Below are 10,264 nucleotides of genomic sequence, written 5' to 3'. Positions count from 1 at the left end.
CCCCATTGCATCCATTATGTAACCACCTGCCCTCCTCGCCAAGTTCCGTATCATCCTCATCCAGATGCCCAAGAATGTGTTCAGGGGAGGCTCTGCGCACCCTGCCACTCAACTTCAGGGGATGGCCCAAGCAACAGAAGGCTGTCATTCAAACAGCTTTGTTTTGTAGTGTGGCTACAATAAGAAATGTAGCCTTGTCCTTCCCTTCTCCCCTACCCCACACCATTATCAAACCCTTTGTACACCCCAGTTTCCTTTTACTTGTCAGTGATCTCAAGTTTTTTTTAATAAAAAGGAATGAATGGATTCAGAACAATAGGGACTTTATTTCCTGTGCCAGCTGTGGTGGAAGGTGGGAGGGGAATTGGCTTACAGGGAAATACATTCACCAAAGGGGGCGGGTTTGCATCAAGGACAAACACACGCAACTGTCACACCGAAGCCTGGCCAGTCGTGAAAATGGTTTTCAAAGCCTCTCTGATGCACAGCGTGCCTTGGTGTGCTCTTCTAATTGTCCTGGTGTCTCGCTGTTCAGAACTGGCCACCAGGTGATCTGCCTCAGCCTACCTCCACTCCATAAACATCTCCCCCTACTCTCACAGATATTATGGAGCACATAGCAAGTAGCAATAACAATGGGAATATTGCTTCCGCTGAGGTCTAACCTGCTCAGCAAACTGCACCAGCACCCTTTTAAATGTCCAAAGGCACATTCTACCCCCATTCTGCACTTTCTCAGCCTATAGTTGAACTGCTCCTGACTGCTGTCCAAGCTGCCTGTGTACAGCTTCATGAGCCATGAGAGCAAGAGTTAGGCTGAGTCCCTAAGGGTAACTATTGGAATTTAAACATCCCCAACGGTAATTTTCTGGTCTGGGAAGAAAGTCCCTTCTTGCAGATTTCCCACCAGCCTCTGAATTGATTCTCGACTGATTGGTAGCAGTCAGGCATTGCAGCCTTCCACAGGGCTATTGCCACTTGTTTCTCAACTGTCAGGGCAGGTCTCATCTTGCTATTCCTTCACTTCAGGGCAGGGGAAAGCAACTCACAAAGTTTCATGAAAATGGCCTTATGCATGCGAAAGTTTCACAGCCACTGGGAATCATCCCATACCTGCAACACTTTGCTGTCCCACCAGTCTGTGCTTGTTTTCCTGGCCCAGAATTGGCGTTCCATTGTATCAACATGCCCCAATACTGCCATGATATCCCAATTGCCACATCCCATGCTTTCAGGAATGTCTGTCTCCATGTCCTCCTCACAATCTTCCTCATGCTGGTGGCTCCTAGCTAGGCACTGCACATAATTCAGGATAATGTGTGAGGGGTTTACAATGCTCACAAAAGCAGTGTGCAGCTGAACAGGCTCCATGCTTGCCTTGCTATGGCATCTGCACGAATAACCCAGGAAAATGATTTTTTGCCATTGCTTTCAAGGAGGGAGAGGAGGAGGGGACATGTACCCGCGACAATGTTTTTGCCCCATCAGGCATTGGGAGCTTAACCCAGAATTCCAATGGGCAGCATAAACTATGGGATATCTACCCACAGTGCACCACTTCCTGAGTCGATGCTGGCCACAATATTGAGGATGCACTTTTCCAACTTAATGCACTTAGTGGAGACATACAAGATCGACTGTATAAAATCTCTTTCTAAAGATTGACTTCTATAGAATCAACCTAATTTTGTAGTGTGGACATGCCCTTAGGGTCAAGTTCCTCTGCTGCCAGACTATCCAGGAGTGTCATGTTATTCAGCCTTACAAGAAATGTATCTACTTGACCCTGAAACCACTAAAATAAAAAATGAGAGTCTGTGTGTGCATGTGGAAAGTAATATCTAATACTTTCTCTTCCAACTGCAGCAGGGTGTCACAAGAAACACTGAGTCAGTATTTCCTAGCTGTGTTTGGCTATACTCATAGCCAAATGGCTTATCTTGCCAAGGCGGAAATCCTGATCCTTTCCCAAGATTGCTGTAAAGATTTATCAGAAATAGCAGCCTGTGAGAGAACTCACATATAAACAACAGCAAGAACTTAAAAAATGTCATGATCGAGGTCTTTACATTTCTTAACTGAAAACTAATCATTGCCTTTCTTTGTGTAACGCTGAAAATCTACATTTAACATACAAGCATGGTTGATAAGCAATACACTGTCTGGATCGTTATAATCTTCTAACCTCTTCCTCTCTATTCTTTTCATTTTCTTTTGTTCTCCACTCACTTTTGCTTCTGGGCTGGAGTCTCTGTGGTAGATGCATGGTACTCTCTTGTTCTCTTCTAGACATTTCTCTTTCTATCCACCTTTTTTTCCTATAACAGGGAGACACAGGAAAGATATAGCAACTTAGGACACAGGACTGGAAGGGATCTTTTGGGTCATTGAGTTCAACCTCCTATTGCAGGCACCCTCTAGTTTGCTCTGTCTCTTTGATTGTCTTGTGTGACTTTATACCCTATAAAAATTTACAAAAATTAATTTAGAAAACCCCCAACTAAAGATAGGTTGGTCGTGAGCTGTGAAGGTGTAGTCTGAGCATTTGCTTAGAAACTCAAAGTCAGAGAAAACTATACAGATCTGCCAAGTGCCAGGACAGTCAGTCTTACATATGTAAAGATGGTAGCTGAGATGCTCTGTGTGAGGTTATTGTGCAGCAAGATGTGAAAAAAAACCTGCCTAATGAGAATAGTCAGTGCAAGGAAGGGCACCAAAACCTTATAACAGGGCAAAACAGCAGCAGAAGGTATCATTGCCTAGGGGTTAAAGCAGAGCAGCTGAGAGAGAGAGGACACTTGACATTCTTTTAAGCAAAGGAGGTCTATACATACTATCAGGTGGGTTCACAACTGTTAAAATACTGTATTCAAACAGTAGATACCAATGGTTTGCAGTCAAACTGGCAGGGCGTATCTAGTGGAGTCCCACGGGCGTCAGTTCTGGGTCCGATACTATTCAATATTTTCCTTAATTACTTGGATAATGGAGTGGAGAGCATGCTTATAAAATATGCAGACGACACCAAGCTGGGAGGGGTTGCAAATACTTTGGAAGACAGGATTAGAAGTCAGAAGGGCCTTGATTCATTGGAAAACAGGTATGAATTCAACAAAATGAAACAATGAAAATAAGTATAAAGTACTTCACTTAAAAAGGAAAAATCAAGTGCATATCTAGAAAATGGGGAGTAACTAGCTAGGTGGTAGTACTGCCAAAAGGGATCTGGGTATGATAGAGGAGTATGTGTCCAATCCTGGGGACCATGCGTTAGAAAAGATGTGGTCAAATTGGAGCGAACGAAGAGGAGAGCAACAGAAAAATCAAAGCTTTGAACTAAGAGGAAAGGTTAAAAAAACAAGGTGGGCATGTTTAGTCTTGAGAACCAAAGACTGAGAGGGGACCTGATAGCAGTCTTCAAATATGTGAAGGACTATTATAAAGAGGACTATGGTCAACTGTTCTCCATGTCCACTGAAGGTCGGACAAGAAGTAATGGACTTCATTGGCAGCAAAGGGAGATTTAGGTTAGACATTAGGAAAAACTAAGCTCTGGAACAGGCTTCCAAGGGAGGTTGTGGAATCCCCATCATTACAGGTTTTTAAGAATAGGTTGGACAAACACCTCTGAGGGATCATCTAGATTTATTTGGTCCTGTCACAGTGCAGGGGGCTGGACTTGATGATTTCTCAAAGCCCCTTCCAGCCATACAGTTCTATGATTCTATTCCCAATACTGTCCTTTATTTGCAATATAATGTTGGGCAGTTTACTTAATCTCTCTGGGGCTCAGTTCTCCATCTAAACAGTGGGGATAAAAACACATATCTCCAATGGCCCACAAATTGCATATAAAGGGGATGAGTGTTAAAATCAGCACCCTGCATAGCTGTGGTGCATCAAGGCAAAAGTAACCTCCATTAGTGAAAAAGACAAATGTCCCACTAGTGTGCTGTACATTAGCCACAACAGACCCAATCTCAGTTTGAGGCATAAGGAATAGAACGAAAATTATGCCTTTGTGACTGTCCTAGGGACAGAATACCTTTTCTTAGAACTGGAATCAAGCCATTAGGACTGAAACTTACATTCTTATACCAGAAGACTTGACAGAAAACATCACAGCTTTAGTGGCAAAACACATGATGGTGTTTACAAGAGAGATATTCATAACAGATAAAATAACTGTAAAGAAAGAAGTATAATTTGTCATAAATGTCTTCAGGAAAGTAAGCGTGTCTCTAAGAGCAGACTACAATCAGAAAAGCATATCTATGGATGAAAATGACAGAGCTAAGAAATCTGCCAAATGAGCACATGGGAATGGGCACTCTACCCAAGAGCAATGCACTCAGGATGCAAGTTTCAAAAGTACTCAGCATTGGCTATACCAGGGGTGGCCAACCTGAGCCTGAGAAGGAGCCAGAATTTACCAATGTACATTGCCAAAGAGCCACAGTAATATTTCAGCAGTTCCCCACCAGCTCCCCTCGCCACTCCCAGAGCCTCCCACCCACTGGCAGCCCCACCAATCAGCATCTCCTCTTCCCTTCCCACACCTCCCGATCACCTGTTTTGTGGCATGCAGGAGGCTCTTCGTGGGCAGGGGAGAAGCAAGAGCATGGAAGACTCAGGGGAGGGGGCAGGAAGGGGTGGAGTGGGGGCAGGGCCTCTGGCAGAGCCAGGGGTTGAGCAGTGAGCACCCCCCGGCACATTGGAAAGTTGGTGCCTGTAGCTCCAACCCCAGAGTTGGTGCCTATATAAGGAGCCGCATATTAACTTCTGAAGATCCACATGTGACTCCGGAGCCACAGGTTGGACCCCCCTGGGCTATACTCTGAAGTCAGGGGCAAAACTCCAATGGGAGCAAGGTTAGATCAAGGCTGGGAGCTTTTGAAAATCCCACTCTGCATATTGATAGGAGAAAAACAGTGAGATATCTATGCTTGTGCTAGGATCCAAAGGAATCAGATGCCAGCATTATAAGGGAATGTTGTCATATGCCAACCAGACATGAACACCTAGAAGAAATGGCAGGTACCACATTTTTCTCCATTCCGGATGCATCGTGTGTTATTTATTTGTTTATTTATTTATTGGTGAATTTCCTCTGCTAAGCAGAACACAAGAACATTCACTCCTACTTTCTGAATAAGCTTCGCATAATGTATTCCCTACAACCCTGCAGGAACTCCTGGGTGATATTGGAAATGTCTGATAATCCAGGGAAGAGGAAGATGATACATTTGTCATGGACTAACTGCTGCCTCCTGCAGTTTGATGTTTGAGCGCATGTCTCCCATTGGGATAGGAGACCCATTTTGCTGGCCCACCCTCAGAGGCTGATGAATCCAGATAGCTTTCAGAGATTCGGATAAGGATTACTGTACACAGAACACTATGTGGTTAAATTTCTGAGCTGAAACTGATCAGTTACAATAATGAAGAGTGTTTGAAATCTTCTTCCATGACTGTGCTAGACATAAAGGAGAGGCTCTTTGCTTCTTCTATAACACCCATGATTTCCCAGGCCATGACCTGCTCAAGCTGGCAAAGCTTCACGCCATTCTGTAGCATAATCGAGCGCTAACTTGTGAGCTCATTTTATTTTTTTGCTTGATGTTGTTCAGACTTAGATGAAGCTCTTAGCATCTGTGGGCTCAGAGCAGTTCTAGAGGCAGCGAATGCAGGGTCTTCACTGCTTGTATTTTGGCCAGGGAGATTCTGCAGCAGGGAGCTTCAAGTTTCCACATACAAGCCAGAGCCCTCTTGCTGTAGCTGACCAAGTCATGGGCAGTCAGGTCTAGTGGTGGAAGTAAGAGTGTGGCTTACCAGTTAGAGCTGGGCCAGGGTAGACAGAGTCTAGGAAATGAGCTGAGAGTTAGTACCAGAGGGTCTCAGAAGCCAAATGCCAGAGCTGGAAGGTAAACCAGAGTCATAAGCCAGAGGCAGAGCCAGAGAATTAAGCTAGAAGTCTGAAGACAGAGGGGAGCAGGGACTGGAACAAGGGCAAGCACAGCTGCCGACATGCTGTGCACTGAACATCTGCTGATCTGCTGTGGTGGCCAGGCTTGTAGGCAGGGCTCCTTGTTAGGATATAGATATTCAGGCCTGTCTGCAAAGGCCTATACTTTAAGAATTTAGGTGTATTCTTATCACTTAGCTAGTTACAGAGGTATAAAAGAAAGAATCAAAGATCACTATCTGTGTAATGGCCTTCTCTTACTGTGACAGGCTAAGGCCTTCAGCTATGATGTAGTTAGGCAGCCATAAGCTGGGGAGTGTATGGTCACATCCTCACATTCCAAACTAGTCACATTGAAATAAGGTGCTACTGGGCTATTAGGAATACAATCCTGTCCTGATATTCCTATCACCTCCAGAGGAAGGGTAGAGCCTAGAAGATGTGAAAGGAAACTTAGTTTAATAGCATCCTGTCTGGCAAGAACTCACTTATCAATAGACACAGCTGGAAAACCCTTATGTCTGTATAGATGTAGTTGTGAAATCCACACTTCTGTATTGTTTTGTATGTTTATTTGCATGGTCTCTGTCTGGTTCTGTGATTGATTCTGTCTGCTGTATAATTAATTTTGTTGGATGTAAACCAATTAAGGTTGTGGGATATAATTGGTAAATAACCATGTTACAATATGTTAGGATTGGTTAGTTAAATTTCAGTAAAATGATTGGTTAAGGTATAGCTAAGCAGAATTCAAGTTTTATTATATAGTCTGCAGTCAATCAGGAAGGGGGGAGGAAATGGGAACAGGAACTGGGGATGAGGGAATTAAAATCATGTCTTGCTAAAGGGGAAAATGGGAACAGGGGATGGGAATAGGGACAGGGACACAGGCAAGGCTCTGTGGTGTCAGAGCTGGGAAGGGGGACGCTAAGGAAGGAAACCGGAATCATGCTTGCTGGAAGTTCACCCCCGTAAACATCGAATTGTTCGCGCCTTTGGACTTCGGGTATTGTTGCTCTCTGTTCATGCGAGAAGGACCAGGAAAGTGAGAGGGTGAAGGAACAAGCTCCCTAAAACTGATAAACCAGAAGCCGACCAGGTGCTTTGGCCACTCTGTCAGTCCCAAGACAGTGCAGCTGGGCTCGTTTGTTGCCTAGCAGCAAAATTCGTCAGGGAGCAGGCCAGCAGCAGGTCCTAGCTGTTCTTGTCCCTGACAGCACCCCTCTCCATTTGGGGTCACCTCCCAGAAGACCTCAGGCTGGATTTCTCAAGATAGGCCCAGTGGAAGGCATACAGGAGGTCTGGGACCTGGACATGTTCCACAAATTTCCATTAATATTCCTCTGAGCTGTATCACTCCCAGTCTGTCAGATATCAGAGTCTTCCCTAGACTCAGCAATAGTCCAGAATGTGCTGAACCAGGTACTCCTCTGGCCCTTCATGGTTAAAATATCCCTGAAATTATATGAGCTCAAAACAGAAGGAGACTTTAGTTAGGAGAAAACGCAAACATCTCTAGCCTGTGATAACAGATTAACCTGCCTTGTTGGGGCACTAAAGAATTTACCTGTGAACTCACTTGTATGATGAACTATAGATGTAGGTGTGGTCATGGCAGTGTATTAGATAGGATTCAATTTGCTGAGACCACAAAGGATTTGGCTTTACCTAACACAGGATCAGTGGACTCTGTTGGTGATGATGTGTTGAGTACAACGATGCAAGAAGAGAATGCAGTTGCTTCTTTAAGACTTATTGCTGATAGTACTGTCCCAGCGACTATAACAATGAGTAATGGCAAAACATGCAAAAAAATCCAGAGACTCATGGGAATTTGTAGACTGACTCTTTGTGAAACTATATGGATTGCTTTATTCTACAATAAAACCTTCATGGATTGTATAAAAAGGGTATGCATATGCATGTGGGAGTGGCTACAGAAGCAAAGATTGTCTATAATTTTAGACTGTGACACACCCAGCAACTGTCTCATCCTGTGAACTAGAGACTGCAGCTCATCAGTTTGGATTTACTTATTTATCTTTAAAATGAAAATACTCTGTTTGCAATCAGGACTTCCTGCTGGTTTTGAGAAAGGAAAAGCACACTCTACACCGTACACTCAGCAAGAGTCTTTCCATTGTCTGCAGTGGGCTATGGATGCAGTGGGCTTTGGATATAGAGGGCTCTAGTCCTTCTGATTGACTGAGTCCATAACAACATTGAAATTTTACGAACAAGCCACTCATGAATGTGAGTGCGCAAAATGAAAGGGATAACGCCTTTTTCAGACATGGTATTCTGCAAACTTTGCAAATAATTTCACCTACAGATTGAGACCAAACACACAAATTTCTAGTCAGATACGGAAAAGCTTCCTTAGAAGGTAAGAAAAGGATGGGGGAAAGGGCACAGAACAGAGATGGGCAAACTACAGCCCAGGGGCCACATCTGGCCCTTCAGACATTTTAATCTGTCCCTTGAGCACCTGCCAGGAAGTGGGGTCCAGGGCTTGTCCATGGCTCTGTGCGGCTCCCAGAAGCAGGAGCATGTCCTCCCTCTGGCTCCTACACATAGGGGCAGCCAAGGGGCTCCGCACATTGCCCCTGCCCCAAGCACTGCCCCTGCAGCTCCCATTGGCCAGGAACCATAGCCAATGGGTGCTGCAGGGACGACACCTACAGTGCACAGAGCCGCTTGGCCGTGCCTCCATGTAGAAACCGGAGAAGAGGGCATGCCACTGCTTCCAGGAAAAGCTTGAGGTAAGCACCGCCCAGATCCTACACCCCTGATCCCCTCCCACACTCCAGCCCTGATCCCCCTCCTGACCTCCGAATCCCTCAGTCCCAGCCTAGAGCACCCTCCTACACCCTCAACCCCTCATCCCCAGTTCCATTCCAGAGTCCGCACCCCCAGCCAGAGCCCTCACCCCCCCACACACACACACACTAGCCCTCTGCCCCAACCTGGAGCTCCCTTCCACATCCTGAACTCCTCATTTCTGGCCCCACCCCAGGGCCCACTCCCCCTAGCCACAGCCCTCACCTCATCCTGCACCCCAACCCACAATTTCATGAGTATTCATGGCCCACCATACAATTTCCATACACAGATGTGGCTCTCAGGCCAAAAAGTTTGCCCATCCCTGGCATAGAAAGAGATTCCATCTGCAGCCTTTGCTATGGCACTGCATTGTATGGTGAGCTTGGAATCCATGCTGCTAGAAAGTTTTTAACATTGGGTCCCTTCTAATGGTCCTTTCTTCCATTTTCCAGTGCTCATAAAGTGGTTGAAATGCCTCATCTTTAGAAAGGAATATGATGTTCTTCAGATCCATATGTTCATAGAGAACAAATTGGGCAACTGAATATTATGATAATTATTGAAATCCTCAGACAAATCAAGTTCCTTTTATTTTTACAGAACTCTCCCAAGGACACCCAGTAACATCCTGAACATCAACCCAAAGAGCCTGATGTTTGAAATAGTCAAAGCTGAGTTGGTAAGTACTTCTATCTTAACCTGTAGAAGAAGAACTGTAAATGAATCCACCCTTTCTTTAGTTTCTTGATTTTCCGTTAGGAATGGATGCATTATTGCATTACTAATGTATACTGTAGGTCAGTGGTTTTCAACCTTTTTTGATTTGCTGACCCCTAAAAAATTTCAAATGGAGGTGTGGACCCCTTTGGAAATCTTAGACATAGTCTGCGGGCCTCCAGAGGTCTGCAGACCACAGATTGAAAACCACTGCTGTAGGTGCATGCAGAGACCTGACTTAAAATACTTTTTTAACGGTTTACATTACATTACTCCCTACTTACTCCCACTGCAACTTAGAGGACATACCATGGAGGTGACAAGATTCATGTTTATATGGTTTATTCATGTTTATATATCAGGATTCTCCTTCCATGTCCATCCTGGAGCTAGACAGGTCTGTTTTAGGGCCAGCTGTCAAACAGGTCAAAATTCCAAATGTAACATCTGTAGGAAATTTTGACATTTCAAAATTAGCTTTAATTCCAGATTGGAATGAAAACATATATTTTCTAAATGCCCCATGAATCAGAATTTCCAAAAAAATTCATTATTGGAAAAATTTCATTTCAGAATTCTAAAATTTTATTTTGAATTTTATTTTTCTACATTCTTTCATAACATTTCACTTCCACTTCAGAAAGCCATAATATGACATAATTTAGTAGTTGAAATATATTATTTTTATTTTATAAGTCATTAAGGGCAGCTGCTACTTAGTACTGACTGAAATATTTTATCTTCTTTTTTATTTTTATT

The sequence above is a fragment of the Gopherus evgoodei genome, chromosome 9 (assembly GCF_007399415.2).
Source record: "Gopherus evgoodei ecotype Sinaloan lineage chromosome 9, rGopEvg1_v1.p, whole genome shotgun sequence".
In the NCBI taxonomy this organism is placed as follows: domain Eukaryota; kingdom Metazoa; phylum Chordata; order Testudines; family Testudinidae; genus Gopherus; species Gopherus evgoodei.
This window is presented reverse-complemented; position numbering follows the sequence as displayed.